Source organism: Humulus lupulus, chromosome 7, assembly GCF_963169125.1.
Source record: "Humulus lupulus chromosome 7, drHumLupu1.1, whole genome shotgun sequence".
Classification (NCBI taxonomy): Eukaryota; Viridiplantae; Streptophyta; class Magnoliopsida; order Rosales; family Cannabaceae; genus Humulus; species Humulus lupulus.
The window spans coordinates 129,479,351-129,502,428 of record NC_084799.1 but is presented as its reverse complement, the minus strand read 5'-3'; positions in this window follow the sequence as shown (position 1 = coordinate 129,502,428).

Genomic DNA, 23,078 nt, shown 5'->3' with positions numbered 1-23,078 from the left:
AATGTCACAGAGTTGACATGATAGGTAAGAAGGTCACGGGATGACCTTCATACCAACTCCCAGGTGCCTTCTCCTATAAATATGGAGACCCTGGGAGTTACAAGGGGTTGGATTATATATTGTAAGAAATACCCTGTAAAAGAATACCCAGTATATAGCAATAATATTGACTAGTGGAGTAGAAGGATTTTAACCTTTGAACCACTTAAAAAACGTATTTTGTGTCGCCATCTCATTTCCAAGATCATTCAACTATTTCAGTTCAACATAAACACTAATCCCTTCCTCTTTATTTTCTTAATTACCCGTTGGCGAAGAACCGCGTCAACAACTTTCATAACATTAACTTCCACTTGTAATTAGATTATCCCATGATTCATGATCTCACTTAAAAAAATTCAAACATATCAAACAATTGTTTTAGGAGAAACATAATTTTTGTGCATATAGTATGAACATATTTTCGATATATATAGTCAAGAAATTCTAATGCGTAATGGGCAATTTCGCAAGGTCCTCTAATGTGATGAATCGGTAAGAACATCATTACCCATTAATTTTATTTATTTAATCCAAATCTTAATAACAACATTTTTAAGTATTCACTTTCTTCCTTAACTCCTTTGTTTCTTTATGTATGTTGCCAAACCCAAACTTAAAAATGTGAAGGCTTTTTTCTATCATTTGAATTTATGACCAAAATATATGTAAAACTCACTAAAAACAAAATGAGATTGCCCTATTTTGATAAACTCAAGATTTCTACATTATTTAGTTATCAACAATTTTTCAGAAATGAAATTGTTCTTACAAAAATCTATTCAATCACAACTCCTAAACTATTTACGTTTTCCACCATGAAAATTTCTTCCAACTTGTAGAGGATATACTAACTTCAATAGACCTATCTTCTCTAAAACCCCACAAAAAAAATACTTGTTCATGAAACTAAGACACCTGAAACAACAATAAGTTGTTGCAAACTTCTCAATAACACGAATTTAAAAATAAAATGGATCAGTGTAAAATTTCTACCTCCTAGAATACCCGACGATGGATAGTGCTACATTATGCTCACAGTGTTGAACGAACCACCAATAACAAACCACAGGCCGGACGAAGGCACCGCCACCCACGACGAACAAACCTAGGCACTAAGCACGACTCTACCCCCAAACCATGCAACGACCAAACCCAAAACCTAAACACGGCTCAACCCCAACCCCACGACGAGAAAACCTTGAACGATATGCTACCGAACTACTACTTTCACCAACCAAACGAACAAAAAACAACGCCTCTGCTACAAATGTTGGGATTTCTTTCTCTTTGCCAAACATGGATTTAGGAGGAAGGAGGGAATGAAAAAATATTGGGGGGTTTAAAATTATAAAATGAAAAATACAAAATGCGCATTTTCTAAAACAACCAAATGGTAGTCGGTACATACGAGGTAAACCGGACCAATTGGGTAATTTAAAACCTCCAAAAAATACATTGAAATCGAACTATTCACTTTAAGGGCCCACGAAATCCAACAGCTCAAACTAAATGAAGGACTTAGTCATTTAAAATGAACCAAGGGACTAAAGAATTTCCATAAAACTATATATAATAAATATTAAAACCTTTTTAAACAATAAAAAACATATAAAAAAAAACTATATTAATAGCATTTAAATTACTAAACTACCATTAAAAATAATACAAGTGAATAAAATGAAAACTTCATACTAATATGGTTATTTTAAAAAAATATATATTTATATGTGTTGTGCCTATTTTTTGGCTCATAAATAACTAAAGATAAATATGTAATTTAGATTGAATGAAAACAGAGATCTACATCACTTTGTTTAAGTGAGAGCTGAGTCTAGCTAACATGACAACTCATAGGAGAGATATAAATTTGTCAATAAGCTACAAGGTCAGTCAATTTGTGATGTGCTCGTGATCATTTATGCTAGCGTGTATATATGCTCGTGTGATGCTTTTCTTATGACCTAGTCATATATGAGCTCAAAAGATGTGAAATCAATAGCTTTTCTATTTCAAATTAGTTATGAAGATTTTCCCAAGAGATATGCGATGATTGGCGAATAAATGAACACATATCTATGAAGATACGATCACTAATAAGTTTAGGGAAAAATATTTTATTTATTTGAGTTTAAAATGTCTTCCCCTATTTAGAATTTAAATTGTAATTCTTCTTATTAAAGTTGTAACAAAAGGAAAACATCCCACGAAAAAAGGATGGGATTGTTGTAATCTTTTTACCATAAATAATTGAGAAACGGATAGATTACAAACGATACAATTTTGGTACAACTATTTTGTCGAATTGTAACAAAAAAAAAAAAAAAAGCTTTTAAAAAAACTCATTAAACTCATATTTCATTGATTCTTGTAAGCTTTTAAGAAATAAATAATCTCATGGATGTAGGTTTGATTAAAGGCTGAATCACACATAAATATTTTTGTTAGACTTATGTGATTTTTTCCTCGAACAATTACCAATCCAAATCGCCAAGGGAATTTTTCAGCCTCTTAAAAATTCTCCAAAAACTATTGACATTATTAAAATGTGGGACTTCTGTCCAATTTCACTACCATAATGGTGATGTGCAGTTTGGGCACCGATGTGGCATTGCCACGTCAATGTCTCGTCAATTTAAAGAATAAGTAGGATTCTTGCCCCTGACCTATTACCATTACCAAATGTCTCGTTTTCGTTATGTTGTTAGTGCCAGATTTTAAATGTGTATGAATTTAAGAATTTGAAATTTTGATTTGTATATGTCGTGATCATTTTTTTTTGAGTTTTCGTTGTGATAAACTCGGTTATCGCCACATTACCATTCCGTTAGTAAAATTGGACGAAAGTCCCACATTTCAATAACTAACAAAATTGGACGGAAGTTCCACATTTCAATAACATTAATATTTGAAGGAAATTTTTAACAGGCTGAATAATTCAAGGCACAATTTAATACTAGTGATAGTTTGTGGGAAAATCCTTATAAACCTTTTTGTTGTTCTTATTATTGTTTTTCCATAATTAATTGTTCTTTCAAATGATTGTCGTAGATATATTTAGGTATCAACAATATGGGATTAGTAATCCCATAATTTTGATAAAATAATCCAAAATCCATAAAAACAATAACAAAATGAAAATTTTATATAAATCAAAAGATTGAAAAAAAATGTGAACCATGTAAATTCCTTTTATACTAAAACCAAAAGAAAAAGAATGCGTTGTATTTCTAGTTGTTTATGTTCCTCCATAAGATATAGGAAATATATTCTTAAATTAATTTGGACAAAATGTTTTTTGATTAATAAACTATAGTGTAATAAAATAGTAACAAAATGTGATATAAGGAAAGTCAAATATTCATTAAAAAATATGTAATATTATTGTCTTTCTTATTTGTTTGGAGGAAAACACCAGCCAGAAGCATCTCTAATTTTTAATATTCTTAATAGATTCCTTCCTTAGTTTTAATATTTTTTTTCTCCACAATATGTTTATGTATATAAACTATAGTGTAATAAAATAGTTACTAAATGTGATATAAGGAAAGTCAAATATTCATAATTTTTTTTTTTAATATTATTGTCTTTCTTATTTGTTTGGAGGAAAACACCAGTCAGGTGCCTCTCTAATTTTTAATATTCTTAATAGATTCCTTATTTTTAATAGTTTTTTTTTTCTCCACAATATGTTTATGTATATACAAAATTCGAACTATGAGTATGAATATCTTAAAGAACGGTATTGAATAGTATAAAGTTGTGAAACGCCATAAAAAAGGAAAGGAAAATGGAGTTTGAAGCAATGTGGGGCTGTGAATTTCAAGCCAATGATTCTGAAACAAGGCTTCATCATTGAGATTCTGTGTCTTGAGATTGTTTATGTTTGTTATCTTAATTTAATTGTTGAGTGTAGGAAGCAAGGTTAGGTGCCTTAACTACATGTTAGGAGTGGAATATGAAAACCTTTTTGAGTGCCCATATCGTGATACTTGGACAAAGAATGTGTTTTTATTTACAAACATGAACATGGAACGAAAGAGTTCACTACTCACACCAGTAAACAAATACATGATCTGCGTTCAAATTAAAGTAACTCTTTCAACTTGAGGAAATCACATTAAATATGGTATTTTCTCTATAAGTTTGATAAATATAACATCTCAAATGTAATCAAATACACAAGATACAAATTAACACAAAAAAGTCAATAATTCATTTAATATTTATTGAGAACGTACAAAAATTAATTTTTTTTTTAATTTTTTATTATTTAAATTATGTATTCCTAGAAATTTGTCATTTAAAAAATAAATAAAAAATTATATATAGTTGGTCATTAATTGTCAACTACTCAATTATAATAATTAGTGACAATATATTAAATAAAAAATAGTATTTATTGATGTGTCAAATTTAGCTCATGCTATATTTTGTGTCAAATTTGGCACAACTTTTAGCATGTGTCAAATTTGGCACACTTTTTGGAACACTATTAGAGTTATACTTTTTGTAAGATGTGTTAAATATATCATTGCACCGACTTTTTGGCACTCTATTGGAGATGCTTTAAGGTTTTTAACTTTGTGTACTTTTTATAGTTTTTTTTCTTTAAATTTTGATAATATTATTTTTGTTTCACCATTTTCTTTTACTTATATGATGATAACCGGTTATCACTGTCGAATTAATTATTTTAAAATTGATGTGGCAGCAATCAGTTACCACTACCAAAATGTGTTTTTTTTTTTGTGATGTGATAGAAATATTGACTAGCTTTTTAATGATCAAGTCCAGCGCCTTCTTGGAGGTGATGGTAGCGAGAGGTTTGGTCTCGACCCACTTCGTGAAGTAGTCGACTGCCACAATAGCGTACTTTACTCCTCCTTTTCCCATGGGCAAGGACCCTATCAAGTCAATGCCCCAGACTGCGAAGGGCCACTAACTTGTCATCTGAGTGAGCTAATTCGGAGGAGCTCGGAGGATGTTGGCGTAATGTTAGCATTTTTCGCACTTCTTAACATGGTCCATTGAATTGCCATTCATCGTAGGCCACAAGTACCACTATCTTCGGATTTTCTTGGCGAGACTCTGCCCTCCAATGTGGTTGCCACAAAAGCCCTCATGCACTTCTAAGAGGATGAGTTTGGCTTCATGATCAGACACACATCAGAGTAGTGGCAATGATTATCCTCGCCTGTACAATTTACTATCCATGATTACGTACCGAGGCACCTGATAAAGTAGCTTCCGAGCCACTTTCTTGTCTTTCAGTAACTCCCCGCAGACAAGGTACCTCCCAATGGGTTCCATCTAACCGTCCTTGGGCTGGACAATTTCTACCTCCTCGGAAGCTGTGATGCTCGGAGAAGCCAAGTATTCAATCGAGACTACTCTTCTATTCATCGGAGGAGGTCCATGGGCTACTTGCTGTTGTGCAGTCAGTACTTGGACTTGAGCCGGAGGAGGCGCCACTTGCTGTGGAGGAGGCTGAACTACGGCTGGGGCCTAGGTAGGGTGTGCTCTAGCTTTGGCATACTGATGCAGGTGCCCTAAATTTATGAGATTCCTTAGCTCATCTCGAAGATGTCTACACTCGTTGGTGTGGTGCCCAACGCCATTGTGGAATTTGTAGAACTTCGCAGTGTCCCTTCGCTCCCTATCCCTCTGGATGGGTTAAGGTCTCCAGTAGTGGACTTGCTGCTCAGTGGTGATAAAAAATTTCTCCCAAGTATCCACCAAGTCAGTGTACTCGGAGTATTGAGGAGTGTACTTCTCCTCGGGAGTGCGATTCTCTTTGTCTTTTTATTTCCCCACCCTTTTACCCCTCGTTTACTCCCGCTTGGACCCTCGCTAGGCACACCTGACTAGGGGGAGATAGTTGTTCCAGCACTGAATGTAGGATGAAAGCACTAAACCCAATGGGAGATGCTCCGTACCCGGTGGGCATGACACTGTAGCTGGCCTGAGGGGCAGCTGGACTATACTGCGGGGTGCTCATTAAACTTATTTGAATAGGAGTGTAAGGCGAGAACTGAGGACCTAGAACTGTGGTAGTAGGGATGGTAGGATCCGGAAAGGAAAGCAGTCCTCCAAAAGCTCCAATCTGGGCGTCTTCCCAGTGAATGTATTCTTGGGCTCGAAGAATGAAGTCGTCAAGCCTGTGGCATCTGCGTCTCTATAGATCGTCCAATAGTTGAGAACCTGGTTGAATGTCAGCTTGTAGGACCATCAAATGATGGCCATCATCGACCCCATTGGTCCTTGCAAGCTCCTCCTTAAAGTGCTTTATTTACGCTTTAAGGGTCTCCAAAGGCCCTTGCTTGATGTTGGCCAAAGCATTGACCTCAAAGTGCACCGTCCGAGCAGCTATAAATTGTCTTCACAAGGCGACAAAGAGTTGGTGCCAGGAATGGATTGATACAGGCCGGTGCTTCTTGAACCATTTGTTTGCAGGTCCTATCAAAGTTAACAAAAAGATGGGGCATCTTGCATCCTCAGAGACTTAGTGCATCGGCATTAATCTGTTGAACTTAAATAGATGGTCGGAGGGGTCTGTGGCTCTATTGTTGGGAGTGACATCTGACATCTTGAAGCCTCGAGGTAACAGGGCTATGACAATGTGTGGGGCACAAGGCTCCCCCTCTTTATCCTCCGAGTCGAAGTCTTATCCTTGCCTTTGAGCCATCTTTAACGTGATCTTTTCTAAACTTTCTAATTATGCATGGAGAGGATCACGACTGACACTTCGTGTTAGATATGCCCTCTGGTCGGGCATAGCTTCTCACCTCTGAGCATTAAGATTGTCTTAGAGGTCTAGTTGTGGTTGCCTCCCGGGGAGGTCCTTGGGAGTCACCCGGTTCATGCAAACATTCAGGTTGTCTCACAAGTCAGGCTGTGCATTGCAGCGATAGTCACCTTCAGAATTCCCACTTATGTTTCTCCCTCGGAGTCGATGTATTCTTTGCTAACTGAGACACTTATTCCATGTCCTCTATTTATAGAGACTTCTCTTCTGTTGCCTCCACGCCCAGGGTTTCCCCAGGGCTCGCGAGGCATTGGGAGGAATCCTCCTTCTGGCCTGACGCGATCTGTCGCGGTGTGCCTGGGCAGAATGCCCTGGGCTCCATGGATGCTGTTGGCCTAGCGGTTCCCCTGGAACCCTTGAGCTTTAGCTTCGATGGCCCTTCTCAGGATGTTAATGGGCTCGGAGGCCCAACAAATCCTTTTTCTCTTCTGGGAGGACTCGACCTTCTCCTTCCCATGAACTTGAGGCATGGGGGGTGCTCCAGTAGGGGTGCATAGGTGGCACGCTAGCTGGCAGATCTTGTGCCACATCAGCAGGGTGCTCGGGGGTCACGCCCGCTGGTTGGACATGTGACATTCCAACTGGGTGCGTAGGTGGCACACCAGCTGACTGCCTAGGTGGTACTTTGCCATGAGGGTCCACTTGCAGCCCTTGAGCCGCCAAAGTAGCCTTCATGGCGTTAACAACCTCCTGTAGGGCGACGATACTACCCTCTTGGGCCTCGATTTTTTGCTACTGGGAGGTGATTTGAATCCTAAGGGCCATCACTTCTGGTGGCTCCTTTGCCTGAAATGACTAAGAATACTCACTCTTATTGTAGTCATCTCTCACGACTGAGAATACTCATTCTTATAGTCGTCGTCGTGGGCCACCTCCGGGTCAACTGGTGGAGGTGGTGGTCGACTTAGTTATCCTCCCACAATGGCGGTGGGAGGAGGTAGTTCCTATACAGCATTGCGTCTGGTGTTCACCATGGCTGTGACTCAAAGTATTCTTCAAGCTCTCAATGAAAGCACCAAAATGTTGACTAGCTTTTTCGCTAACAACAAATTAAATAAAAGCTTAAAAAAATATAGAAGGAGACAAAAAAATTTACGTGGTTCCGGTTATTAATTAACCCTAGTCCACGAGTCAATTGTATTAGGATGAGAGAAGCTTGGGGGTTCAAGATTCAATGGAGTCTCAGGCATCATTTAGTAATGCTCTGAGTACAAAAATGTGGGATCCTTTACAATGTGCGTCGTAGCCCTATTTATAGATGGCTGAGGAAAATTAATTCTCTAATGAGGAGTAATTACAATTATTCTCTCTTAATGGAGTATTGAATGAACAAGAAACAATACATTTCAATAGTTAATTTCCTAGTGGGACCAGACATATCACACTGGGTCCAATTACGAGGTTTCAACCCACTATTTTTGGTGTAGCATGTCCATGTCAGTGTCAGGGGGTAGCTGCACGTTTTCCCATGTTAGGCGGCGTCATGAGACATCTTGTTTGTTGCTTGTACGGACTCGACACCATGACTTATGCAATAGTAAAATGTCAGACAATTTCTTGTGGTCCAAGATCGCTGCGCTTGACACCTGGCATCCTACTCTAGGCGCGAAGGACAAATCTTGCAAGCCTAGAGAACTTGAATGGAGGAGGATCTGGAGAGGACATTTTGCATGTGGTTCTCGAGAAATAGCCTTCCTCGAAGACATACTTCTCCTGGGAAAATTAAGGTCAATAAAAAGGCAAGGCTTTCCCTCCAGGGAGCTCCAGGCGAGCTCCAAGAGGCTTAGCCAGCTTCCGCGTGGACCTAATTACTCCTAATGCTTTCCATGTGTCACTTAGTGAGAACATAGACAACAGTAACCATTTACCACTATCAATATTTTTTTAGTTTTATTAGTGATGTGGATGTAACCGATTACCATAAGAAATTAGCTTTTATGTGTTTAGTGATGTGGTGGTAACAGGATACTACTATCAAAATAACTTTTTATTTTTATAGTTATGTTATTATAACTGGTTACTACTATCAAAATAACTTAATTTTTTTTAGTGATGCAGCGGTAACCAGTTACCCCTATCAAAATAACTCGGTACACTAATAATAGTCTGATTTGAAACCTGAATAAAAAATAGGTTACATAATCTAAACTTGAATTAAAAAAAAATAGATAGAGCGTGATGGTAACTGGTTACTTAGTGAGATTTGAAAAAAAATAGTGATGTGGTGGTAACTTGTTACCCATATGAAAACAATTTGTGACACTAATAACAATTATATTTTAATGCTAAATAAAAATAGGTTACTAAACCTAAACTTGAATAATAAAAAAAATAGATATGAAATACATATGTTTCAACTTAAATAGATTAGAAAAAGAAAAAAAACCTCATTAGAAAACAAAACTAGATGTGAAATGTATAAATCCGAAAATAACCACTGCAAATGAAGAAGAAGAATCTAGATCGTTGTCGGAGAAGACTATCACAATCTTGTAGGTGATGATGTCAAAGTTGATTTTCGGAGAATGACGCTGGAGAAGATGCTGATAAACGATTTTTTTTGAGATATAGAGAAAATTGAAAAAGCTAGTCCTCTTTTAATGAATTTGTTTATGGTAACATATTTTATATATTTTATTGAAGTTCAATATTTTAATTTTTTTTGTCAATTATCCATATTTTGTGACATAATTTTTTTTTCCATATATATAGAAACAAACTTTAAATTTACCATATTTATGTAAAGTTCTCTTTCAACTACCTAGTCATTAGTCACATAATAATTTGTTCAAAACGAAATACATATGATTTCGATTTTTCGACGTGAATAATCTATTTGTGTGAGTTCCCATTCACATTTTTGTCAACTTATTTTTTTCTTTTGCTACTTTTTATTTCTTTCATTTAAAATGTTTTGAACTCATATATATAAATATATATAATTTTACATGAAATATCCTTTTTTGCCCCATTTTTATTTTTTATTTTAGAGTTAGATAGGGTATTTACTTTTATTCAGTTTGCTTTTATCTTTTATCAATATATTTTTAAAATTTTTTGTTTTAAGTTGTTAGAGATAATATTATTATCTCAATGGAAAAAAGTAACACTATTAGAACTCTAAGCAATATAATAAAAATGACAAGATGATGATTAAATAAGTTTATAATTCTATTGCAAAAATACAAGTAAATATAGTAATATGTAGATGAAGAGATAAATAGAAAATACAACTCTAGACAATAAGTATAAATAAACTAGAAGTTGCAGAAGAGATTACAACTCTAAGGTGGCGTTTTTAAGGTATCGTTTGGTTGGATGTAATGAAAACAATGGAATAGGAATATGAATATGAATAGTAATGGAATGGAATAAGAAATGTAATGAGATTATGTTGTTTGGTTAGAATAATGGAATCAATGATTGAATACCTATTCTTATGTTTGGTTGATTATGAAATGAAATGGAATAAACTGATTTTGGACAAAAATATCAAAAGTGCTTAAAATATGATTAATAAATTAAAATAAACATACTAAATATATATTTAAAAAAAAATCTAATATACATTTTAATATATATATATATAGGTTTACCAACAATGATGTTACTTTTTTTTCATATTATTTTTTTACAAAATAATATTTAATAATCCTACTTTTTTTAAGCATAATAATTCCACTTTTGAAAACTACAAAATATTAAAATGATCAATAAGAATTTATTTTTGTTAAGTATTTTTTTTAATGCCAAATGCAATTTACTTTAATTATCACTAAACACTATTTTATATTTTTTAAAAATAAAACAATATAATAACATAAAAATGTTAAACTAAACATTATAACATATTTATATTCTAATAGTCAAAAGAGTTTTTAATTACTGAGATCAAACTTTGTCCATACACATGAAATATCGATAGAAATAGTTAAAGTATTCATGTCCAATTACTCAGATCTATGCTCAAAGACAATCTAGTTTGCAAAATTATGAGCATAAAACATTACATCATATCCAAAAGATTATAATTTGTATACTACTGAATGTCAACGGCAATATAAATTATCCTGCAAACTGTAGAAGAGCAAAGTGGACTAAACATGATCTTAGAGAGAGCCATCAAGAAGAAGTGTCACCCATTCATCCTTCTCATTATCTAGGACACTGAAAAAGTAAGAAACCAGAGCATTATCTTGCATAATCATGCGAGCTACCTTATGGTGTTGAGTTGGGGTAAGTGTAGTGGTCCTTTCTAACTCTTTCCCAAGTTGCATATGTTTTTCATTCATGTCTTCACCAATAGCTTTACTTAAACGAATAAAAGCTTTTTCAATTTCTCTTGCGATAATACAAGCTGATTGTGTGAGTGCATTTGAAAGTTCTTCATGATTTACAACTTTCCTTTTCTTCTTTGAGCACATCTTGTTGCATCTGAAACAAACATAGATGGTACTTCATCCACATTGTTAGCATAGTTGAAATCATCTTCTCCAAGAGTAGTGTTTTCTTCTTCAATTTGAAGTTCTTCAACAACATCTGCTGCAGTCTCCGCATTTTTTCCAGTTGCACGATCCTTGCCAAAAACCATACATAAGTCATCATACCAAGGGAATGACTTGATCTTGGAGGGGGCTGCTTCTTTGTGACTCTACATTTATACAAAATAAAAAAATCAGATACAAATAAATAAGCAAACAATCCTTGTTATAGATCCATCAACATCATAAGCAAACAATCCTTCTTATGGATCCATTAACATCATAAGAAAAATGGCAGACCAAATACTATTATTTGAGTACTTGCAAATATGCTTCCCACACTGACTTTTCTGCAGTAACAGTTTTTCCGTCATTGTCCCACCCAAATCCGCTACAAAATGGTCCAGTCAACATTTCATGAACTACTTGAAAATGAGTCTTCAAAGTCTTCATTCTAGACTCAATGTGTGGCTTAGCTTGTATATCACATCCAGGCATCCCCTCCTTTAATTTCATCTTAAGAGCTCTAAGATGATCTGGCTTGAAATTTCCTGTAGCTTTAAATTTCCCTTAATTATTCAGTTCTATAAGTGCTTCAATCAAGTGTTTGTCTTCATCTTTGCTCAAAGATCTTTTATTTTGTCCTGGACCTCTTCCTTTTGAAGTCTCCATGATGAAATAAGGTATCAAAATACTGTAAAACTAAAAACTAAAGCTGAAATGTTGTAGTTGAATGAAAAAGAAACAAACAACCAACAAGAAAGAAATAAAAGTGAATTGATATACACACCAATAACAAAACATAAATTCAAAGATAAATTTTCCATTTCAAAGCAAGTGATATAAGTTTTTCGGGTGTTCAATTACATAAATAGCCAAATGAATTGGCATAGCCAAGTGAAACCAAATATAGAAACCTAGACAATCATTGTGCATTTAATCTAAGAAATAAAAAAAAACTAACTTGCTCTCCTATGTTCTCTCCATTTGTTATATATCTCATGTGCTAAATGATTTCTAAATGTTGTCCACCCTTCAGAAGCTTCAATACTTCTTATGGATTCATCAACATCGATGCTATCTTCTTCGTCTCCACTATCAATCTCATTCTCTAGATGCATATCGGTATTATCAGTAGGCATTTCTCTCCTAATAAAATTGTGAAGCAAACAACATGTGAAAATGATTCAGTTTTGAGTCTTTATTGGATAGAATGATGGACTCCTAAGAATTGCCCATCAATTCTTAATTGCACCAAAACATCTCTCAATGACATTCCTAGCAGATGGATGCTTCATATTAAAAAACTTTTGTGGAATTCTGGGAGGATTCCCATCTTCCCATTGGTTGAGGTGATAGCGTTGGCCTCGATATGGAGCAAGAAATCCCTTACAATTAGCATATCCACCATCTACAAGGTAATAATGACCTAAAATAAAATAAAGATGGGGATTAAGTTGTCTCCTAAATGACTTACTTATCCAAAAAAAAAAAATGTATAATCTAAAACACAATGCATACCATTTGGAACACACAAACCATTTGTTCTACGTATGGCATCACGTAAAACTCTACCATCTGCTGCAGAGCCTTCCCATCCAAGTAACACATATATGAATTGTGTCTTGGGAGCATACACCTAAGACATTTGTAGCTATTTCACCTTTTCGGGTATGATATTTTGGATTATCAGCCATAGGTACTCTCACTCTAATATGAGTTCCATCTAATGCTCCTAAACAATTCTACCACATAATAAACAAGCTTTTTTTTATTAGTATTTCAAACAAATAAAAATTTGTAGTGATTTTTAATTCAAGTAATATATAATATACCTTGAACCATTTCCACCTTTCATTTGTTGAATTTTCAACAATCGGTTCAGGTCTTTTCAATAACGCTCCATGTAGTCGAATGATTGAATGTAACACATTATGAAAAAACTTGCTAATAGTCTTACCAGATCTCATAAATCGAAATCTAATGACTCTATTTTTCACATGTTGGGAAATTACATGTAAAAACATGGCCACTTGCTCATTTACTTGTAAATATTTAGATGCTTTTAACCCACCCCTAGTTCAAGCATTATGCATAAATTGCTAAATGCTTTCCTATTCATCCTAAGTTGATCAAAACAAATGACATCACTCTCATAAACTATTTGATGCACAATTTGCCTATTGAAAAAAACATCAAGTATGTATAATTGTCTTCCCAAATAGCTTGATTCAATACCATGTACAATAATTTTTTCCCATAATTTGAAAAATCACTGCACTACATGCAACACATTCATCCAATGCAAATAAAGAGCCATGATCTTCGTCTTTTTCAAAATTTGTTTGACAGTTAAACGAACCATTATCCTACAATGAATATAATCAAGCAAATAAAATTTTTAATCCAACAATCAGTTATTCTAGCAACATAAATACTTAAACTCAACCTAAGAAAATATCCCATAAGAAAATTTTCACATGGATTAAAAATTGCCAAATATGGGTCTTAGCCATATTGTTACAAAGACCCAAGAAAATGTGCTTAAAAGCATTCAAACCAGGAAGAAAATAATACACCGCTGAAATATTGTTGTCTTTTATTAATTGTATCTTTGAAGTATACATTACACATGTATATATAGATACTTAAAATACATAAACAGAATAAATAACTACTGCCTATATTCTAGGAAAAAAATTCTCTAACCAAAGCTGATAGTTTTATTCATTTGAATAATTCAACAAAACTTGATTATACTCTATCTTTCACATGAATTTTATTGAGACAGCACACTAAAATTTAAAAAAGAAACATTGAAGCTTTATAGTTTCATCAATGATTGAATGAAGATATTGCTAAGACCCATGTGAAATTTCTGAAGCTGCTTTTGTTTTTTTTCCATACACAGGTCAATTTATAGCACCTGATGCCAAAAAAAACTAATCACACTATGTATGTAAAACTCATCTCTATCATTATCATTTTTTCCACTACTCCAATAAATAAATAAAATTAAGAACTTTCTCAAGCTGTCTCAAACTTCGCCAACTCAGCAAAACTGACCTTTTTTTTAAATGTATTTTGGTTTAATAATGTGTATTTTTGTATTTCTTTTGTTTTTTTCATCTAAAAATGCAGAGATTTCGATTTACCCTTTTTTTTTATGCATGGTATTGTGATTTTTTTTTTTGTTATTAATGAAGAGTTTTTGAGTTTTTTTCTTCATAAATATAGAGATATTGAAAATGAAATGGATTTTTTTAATTATTTATTTTTGTAAAGCCAAAAAAAGGTACAAAGAGATGCTTTAGGAAGAAAAAAAAAAGCAAAGAGAATAGGACCAGTGAGTGCAGTCCACTCGTCCTTCCAAAGTTTTTCCCAACCCAACAATTTCCTTTCTCTGTTTTGACAAAGTATATGGGTTTTATTAGCCTTTGCGCTTAACACAACACAGGACTTAGACTACGCCATTTCTAAATATCCAAAAAAAAAAAAAAAAAATCAAACCTCAAGGGAATATTTAACCTTTGTTGGGTTCTGAAATAAAAATGGAAATGGAGACGAATGATGAGGTGCTTGACCTTCGCGATGGAACTGAGAATGTCGAAGATCCAACCTCAGAGACCTAATCTAAAAAATGAGTGAGGAAGATGTCCATGGCTAGAGTGGAAGAGAGAAACAAATTTGTCGATCAGTGAATAATGAAAAAAAAAAGGGTAATTAGGGTAAGAAAAGGTAAGCAATGGAATGGATTTATAATTCCACTAATTCAAAAGTGGAAAAGCTATTCCGTTAGTTTGGGGGGAATAAGCATTACAATGGAATTCTTTTCCAAACTAGTTATTTCCAACCAAACAAAAGAATCTGGCCCATTAATATTCCATTCCTTTCCTTTCTGGCCCATTACCATCAACTAAACGGGCCCTAAGAGATAAAGATACAAGCAAATATATAAATAGAAAATTAAGAGAAGATGATTAAAGACAATAGTAGAAAAGAAATAGCAAGAACAATAAACAAAGCACTCTCACTCACACAACCAAAATGAGCATTGGGAGTCACCAACTTGAAAAAGGTTTACAACCTTTGTCCAAAAGCTTATTTCCCCTATCTCAAGCACTATGGGATTCTCACAATATGGAAATAGCTCTCTAGAATAATCAAACTTCTATGGTGAATTTCTAGCCAACTGCTCTAGTGGACAGAATAGTGTTGTCTTACAAGTGAGCAATAGGCTCATGTTTATAGAGTTTTAAGACACCCTTTGAATTTCAAATTCCACCAACCCCCATGGTTGTTACCAATGTTTAATTGGATGTTTATGAAATTAAAAATGAGTTTTGAGAGTTACATGAGGTGTTAGAACCGTTCAAGATGGAAAAAAGAAGTTGAAGTTGGCTATCAACGTCCCTAGCCGCGGCTAGAGATGTTCCTGGCTGCGGCCACTAGCCTCTGTCCCCCAGGCCGTGGCCAGGGATAATTAGTGGTCATGGCCATAACTCCAATTTCAACAAAACTCAACTTTTGCATTTCCAAATGTTTATATCCTCTTCCCACATGGCTTTGTAACCTCCAACCACATTATAGGAGTTAAAATCATGTCTTCAACAACCATGTCACTTATGGATTTATGAAATCCAAACTCAAATGTGTAATATATAACCTACACATTATTAGGTAATATTTGAGAGTTGCAAATTTGTAACTCCAAAATATGTCACATTTGGGCACACACATATGTCTAATTTTATAACTCTCAATAATATGTTACAAGGTGTGACAAATCACATTTTGTCACATTATTTAATCTAATATTATATTATTTAAAATAATATAACATCAACTATACGATTTCTGTAACACATGCTACACACATTTCCTTTCCATGTGTTTTCATCGTTTTTTTTATTTTTTTTTCTTTCTCTTCGATAACTATTCATCTTCTCCATCATTCTCTCCTTTTGTATAAATAGTTGATATTCTGTGCGTTTCCCTCCATTTTTTTAATTGGGAATATGTTTTGTAGCTGTAACCACTCTAGCAGCCCACGATCTCTTCCGCAACCACTCTTGCACATATATATTATTCTTCCTTCATTTTTCCATTATGGTTAGTCCTCTTTGTAGCTTTGGTTGTCCCTCTCTATTACTTAAAGAAAGCTCCATAATTATTAAGTCTAAAAATCCTTTTACTCATAAAAGAAAGTAGAGTTTGAAATTACTAAGAAATCAAAGTAGAGTTTTGTTCTGTTGTTGATTTTCTTATTTTGTTAGAAAGTTTTAGAGTTGCTGTAATGAGCTATATTTTGTGCATGAAATGTGGTTGTTAATTTTTCCTTTTCTTCTATTTCTTTCTTTTTCACTCTCCCCTGCTGCCACCCAAGCAATGGAATGGGATTGAATCTTCTCTTTACGTTGTATATTGCATTTTTTAAGTTATTCTTTAGTTGTTAGTTGATTTGATAAACTCAATTTTGTTCATATATTTTTAATTTCCTTAGGCTTAGAAATTGCTAGTTTTAAGTTATTTTAATGATTTTAATTTTGTTTTTGGTATTTTGTGATTTTTGGGTTAAAAATAATTTTAAGAGTAAAAATACACATTTATTAATATAAAAATAAATTAAGTTTGAATTAATATTTCTATGACTTAAATTTAATATATTTTTTATTTAGAAATTTAATTTTGATTTGATTTATTTGGTTTTATAGGAAATTGCGTATTTTTATGAAGAAAATAAAATATTAAAATCTAAACAAGAGTCTGAGACAAAGTTGGAGCTAAAACTTCATGAACGATTTTAAGACTGTTCCAATCATATTTTGGAAATTATTCAAGAAATAGAAGTTGTAGATATTTTTTGTAAGCTTACCAAAACATGTTAAATCATCCAATTCAGAGTTATATCGAGGGAGATATGGCCAAAATACGATTAGATGCGTGGGAATATTCAATTTCTTGAGGAATACGAAAATATCATATTCAAACTCCAATTTTGCAACCAACAAGCAAGTATTTTTACTCTAAATTTGAAAATTGGAGATGTCACAATAATAATAAAAGAAAATTAATATTTATTAGTTTTAGTTTAAGTTTAAGTTTTAAATTTTATTTTGATTAGTTTTAGTTAGTACGAGACTATTATAAATAGAAGTCTGTCTCTATTTGAAAACATATTCTTTATTCTCTCTTTTAGAGAGACATTCTCTTCTACTCATTTTCTTTTAGTAAATTTAGTTTTTATTATGTAACGACCCAAAAATTACTAATAAGGCTTAAGGCATTGATTAGTGAGTCGGGAGGGCATAATTAGTTTATGTGTATGTTTAATTGGTTAAATGTGTAACTACGTGATATGCATGATTAATATAATTATATGGATATATTATATGCATGTTTATGAGTATTAGATATGCATGTGGGCCTTTATAGCTTATAAGGGCATATTTGTAATTTTGGCTCGTTGAGGGCATAAATGTAATTTTATATGATTTATTGAGACCACATTATTATGTGAATATATTTGCAGCATATGGCTCGAGACGGTCCTAGCGAGCAGACTAGAGAAATAGTCACAACGAGGTTTAATACCTGGCTCGGGGGGAGCCTAGGGGTATTTTGGGAATTTAGAGAAATATTTTGGGAGTTATTAGATAATAAATAAGTATTTGGTAATTAATTGGACATGACATGGTTAATTGATAAATATTAGGAATACTTGAGGAATTAGCAGGAACTGGGGAGAAAGGACTACTTTACCCTTAGAGCAATTAAATGGCTAAGTACTTCAAGGGAGGGCATTTTAGTCATTGTATCTGTTGAGGATGTGATCAGCCAAGGTCCTAGAAGAACAAGAACCCACTAGACACAAAAGGAAGCCTAAAACACTCTCTCTCCCTTTTCTTGTATACAATTATCCCAATCTCTCTCTCTTGCTCTTAAAGAAAACTTGTTGAACTGAAGGTTAAGACGAAGGAATTCAGTTGGGAAGCTTGGGAACTTAAACTCAGGGTTTGGAAGATTAAAGCTAGGAAGTTTAGCTGCCAATGAGGTAAGAATTTTTTCTAGTTTTAGTTAGGAATTCAAGTCATTTGATTAATTAGTCTAGGTTCTAGAGTAAAAAATAATTGGTGCTTTGAGATGATAAATTTATAAGAATTTTGGGTGTTTATTGCTTAAAATATATGGTTAAGGGTCCTGGACTCGCTCTTATAATTTGGTTGGAAGTGGGGAGTATAATTGTGTTGAATTTGTTAGGTTTTTGCTGGGAGGGATGAGGAGAGAACCCAAAAATTCTGGGTTCGTAGGGGCGTGCCGGGACCTAGCTTATGGGCATCTTGGCCCGCATGCCCAGAAGGCCTTGGGTGTTCTCCCTGTCTTGAAGGTGTGTTGCGGCCCTAGGGGGCAAGTCCTAGCCTGCCTCCCCTTGAGGCTTGGGGGTTGAGTCTCGACTTGGGGGCGCACCGCGACCCTTAGGGCCAGGTTGCGACCCGCCTAGGAGATTTCGGTCGAGGTTGGTTTTTAGAATTAGAAGGGCTCGAGGGTTCGAACCTAAGCCCTCGAGACGATTTCTTTTACCTGTTTTAGTAGAAATTGAGGTCCCAGTGCCTAGCTAATGTTTCCTAAATATTTATATGGATTAGAAATTGATGATTACCCATTGGCCATTGTGCCTAGGTTTATCGCCAAGGCTCAGGACTGAGGCTCGTGCTCGGGACCGTTTTGTATTCTCCGCTCGGAATTCGAGGTAAGAAAACTGCACCCTTTAATGGTTGTAAACGAGACTGAGATTCCCAATAATTGAATATGTGTACTGTATGATTGAATGATCGATATGGTTTATGCGATTGAATGACCTACGAGAGTCGGAGATGATGACTTGCGCACAGGACGCGGCTCGGCCACTGTGAGCCAAGGTCATCTAAATAAACAACAAACTCGGCCTAAGTGAGCTGGATTCAGTTGAGTAAACAGAGGACTCGGCCTAAGGGCGCTGGCCCTATACATTTTTATATTGATTAAGATATGATTTTGATCGTACATGTTTTCTATTATTAGTTTGATACCTCAGATTTGTTGAAATTCTGGATGAATGTCTTATGAATAATTTATTGCTAATACTGGTTATGGTTTTCTTGTTGGGCCTTGGTTCACGGGTGCTACGTGGTGCAGGTAAAGGCAAGGGAAAGCTGGACCAACCATGAGTTGAAGAGCTCTGGGGTAAGGTGTACATTATTAGCTGCTCGTCCGCCACGACCAATGGATAGTACAGGGATGGAGCCTTAAATTTTTTATTTTTCTATTAGAGTGGCTACTGGTTGTACAAAACTTTTGGGAGTTGTAAATTGTCTCTTAAACCCCATTTTTGGGATCCCATGTACCAAACATCTATTTTAATGAAAATTAACTGTTAATGATCAAAATAATTTAACCCTAATCTAATAGTTAACTTTAGGAACACATTATTATTCAAACGACTTAATTAGCAAGTATTGCACTGTTTTAAAATACACAGTGTAACGGTCTTGGTTAACCAAGGAGTTACAACTTGGTATCAGAGCCATCTAGGTTAAAGGGTTCTTGAAGATTGGCTGGGCATGTACACTCGCTGCTAAGTACAAACTTGACTCAGGGTTCGGTAATTGTATATATATTTATGATTATATGCCTAAATGTTTGAATGAAATATAAATGCTTTGTTGCATGATTAATATGGAGCATGGGGTACTGATAGGGCCTTGCCCTTCACTGCTGTGTGAATGTTATGAGGCATGCTTATTAGCATTGTTGCTGCATGTGAATGAATATTTGAATGCTTGTTTGCATTTTGATTGCTTTTGGATGTTTGAGTTTGATGGTGGACTATGGAAAAAATGTTAACATGTCATCTTTTACCTGACCGCCGAGTCGTTGATTGCAGATAAACTTGGACAACTATGCATCCAAGGCGATCTATATGACTAGTCGGCATAGGGTCTGAGGCTAGAGATGATGATCAGGGCCAGAACCCTCTGCTAGTCCCTGAGAACTGATAGCAGATACTTGTTGATATGCAAGCTCGGTTACAGAGTCAGGAAGAGTAGATCCGTCTTCTGACACAGCAGGCTGCGTCAGGGAGTGTTGCACCTATTATGCCACTTGTTGTGGCACCAGTTGTACAGCCACCTGAGGTGGGGAATAGGTGGGAGCCACTTTATAAGCGGTTCAGGAGCAACATCCTCCAACCTTTGAGGGGGGACCAGATCCACAGAAGGTTGAGCAGTGGATGAGTATGATTGCTTCTATTTTGGATTTCATGTGGGTGGAAGGTAATGATAGGGTGACCTGTGCCACTTATATTGTAACTCCCTAATACCCAGGGACCGTTACGTTGTGCATTTTAAACAGTGCTAAACTCGCTAACCGAGCCATTTGGCAATAATCGTGTAACTAAATGTGATTAATGGTTTAGGGATAAAATTTTTGGTCAAAGATACAACGTTTCACTAAAACGTTTATGGTATACATTGGGATTCAAAAATATAATTTAAAGGTTACTTACAGTAAAAGATTTACAACCAGCCGACCTAAGCGGCAAAACAGGGTTTAACCCTCATTCCTCTTTAAACCCTTGGTCGTGGTAGTTGAGCAGCCGCATATGTACACATCGTCACCTAAGCTCTCCAACTCAAGGATGGTCCAACTTTCTTTTGCCTTTGTCTGCACCACATAGCACCCATGAGAAGAGGCTCAGCAAGAAAAATTAACCATGCTCATAAACAGATAATAACATGTCACTAAATCATAATAGGCATGTCTAGCAGTAATAACCCTACTCATGCATGCAAGCAGGAACAAATAAATGTTTGTGGAGTCCTGCGTTCTGAGTAGATGACTAATAGGTCTCACGCTCTGAGGTAGATGACTAATAAGTCTCTCTGAGGTAGATGACTAATAAGTCTCTCTCAGAATAGACGACTAATAAGTCATACTCTATATATATGACTAATAAGTATATCCTTATGTAGATGACTGCTAAGTCTATCTCTGTGTAAATGACTGATAAGTCTATCTCTCAGTAGATGACTAATAAGTCTATCTTTGTATAGATGACTGATAAGTCTGTCTCTGTATAGATCACTCATAAGTCTATCTCTGTTTAGATGACTGATAAGTCTATCTCTGAGGTTCCACCCCTCCTAGCCATGTGACATTTCAGTCACCTGAGCTTATAGCCCTGGCTCTAAATAACTAGTCTTTAGATTAGACAAGCGCTTTTGTTTTCATCAAACTTAGGGTCGGTTAAGCATTTCATGCTTATGTAGATAATGCTTAAGTCAATTAGATCTAATCTTTTAGGTTTGCGTTAAACACACTAATACCATTCTTGACTAATAAGTCACAGTTTCATAATCAATACTGACACCAATGTCGTTGCTGAGTAATAAGTCAGTACCATACATAGATAAGCAAAGTTGCTATGCATTTACTATGCAATCAATGTCCATATATAGAGCACTCAACATGCCTCATAAACAATTAACAACATAATTATAACTGTTGACCCTTGTTTTGGTCAACGACACGAAGTCAAGAAAATGACAGGAAAATAGTACAAAGCTTGAGAAAACAATCTAATGGAAAGTAAAGAACACAAAGGATTATAGTGGTTCGGCCCCAGTGATTGGTAATGACCTACGTCCACTTGATACTATTATTAATATTGAGCTTCAAAGGTGTGATCAAAGAACTAGGGTTCCTGAGTTTCCCAGACCTTAGAAGGAGAAAACAATACAAACAATGGATAATAGTAATGTAATTCAGAAAGAGATCAAAAAGATCCCCTCTTGAGCTATTTCTTGTATATTTATAGGCTCAAGGAGGGTTACATGAGTCAATTAGTCATATCTTTCCGTAATAAACAGATCTTCAAGTTATAATGAAGAGATATTCTCGGAAATCATTACAACTGTACAGATTTACTCATAAATAAACGGAGTATATGACCAGGCTGGTCGTATATAAAACTTAAACTTCGCATATGGAAATATCTCTGGTCGATAGGCGAGCAACATCTCTGCCACGTGCCCAAAATTCTTGCCACGTCATTCACAGCTGCTTTTTGGATAAACATTTACCCCCCAAGTTTATTTATTACGACTAGCAATAAGTAAACTTAGGAAACTAACCTTTCGTATGCCCCACGAAATCTGTCAGAGCCCCCCGTGCGTTCTCGAAAACTGTGACCTAATCACGTCCAATCATGCCTTTTCGGTTTCCAAGCAATCCCTTTGATGGCTATTACACTCCCCCATGCCTTGAAAAAGGTAATTCATGATTACCCCTTTTCAACATACCTCAGCCATTATAAATAATCCCCAAAGTTACCTTTTAACTTTTTACTAGCCATTTTCTTGCCAAGAACTTTCAAGAACTCCATCTCCGAGCTCAAAAATTTCAAAGATCTTCCATCGCTGTTCTAAGGATCCTCCTTTTGCACATCCAAAGCCGCTCCATTTCAGAACCTCCAACCATCATCTAGGTAAATTTCTTCAACTTTCAAGCCCTTTGTCATGCCATGCAAACTGCTATACGTCTGTTTTGAGTTCTAAATTTTTTTGTGTTCTTGAGTAGAAATGCATCAGGATTGTGTGAATACTTATTGATGCTTGGTAGGGTAGTGTAGTTTTTCTCTGTAGGAGTTAGGAGCTAGTTTGATAGTCAAGATCGTAAGTTTAGGGCGTAAAATCGAAGTAAAAAATTAATTT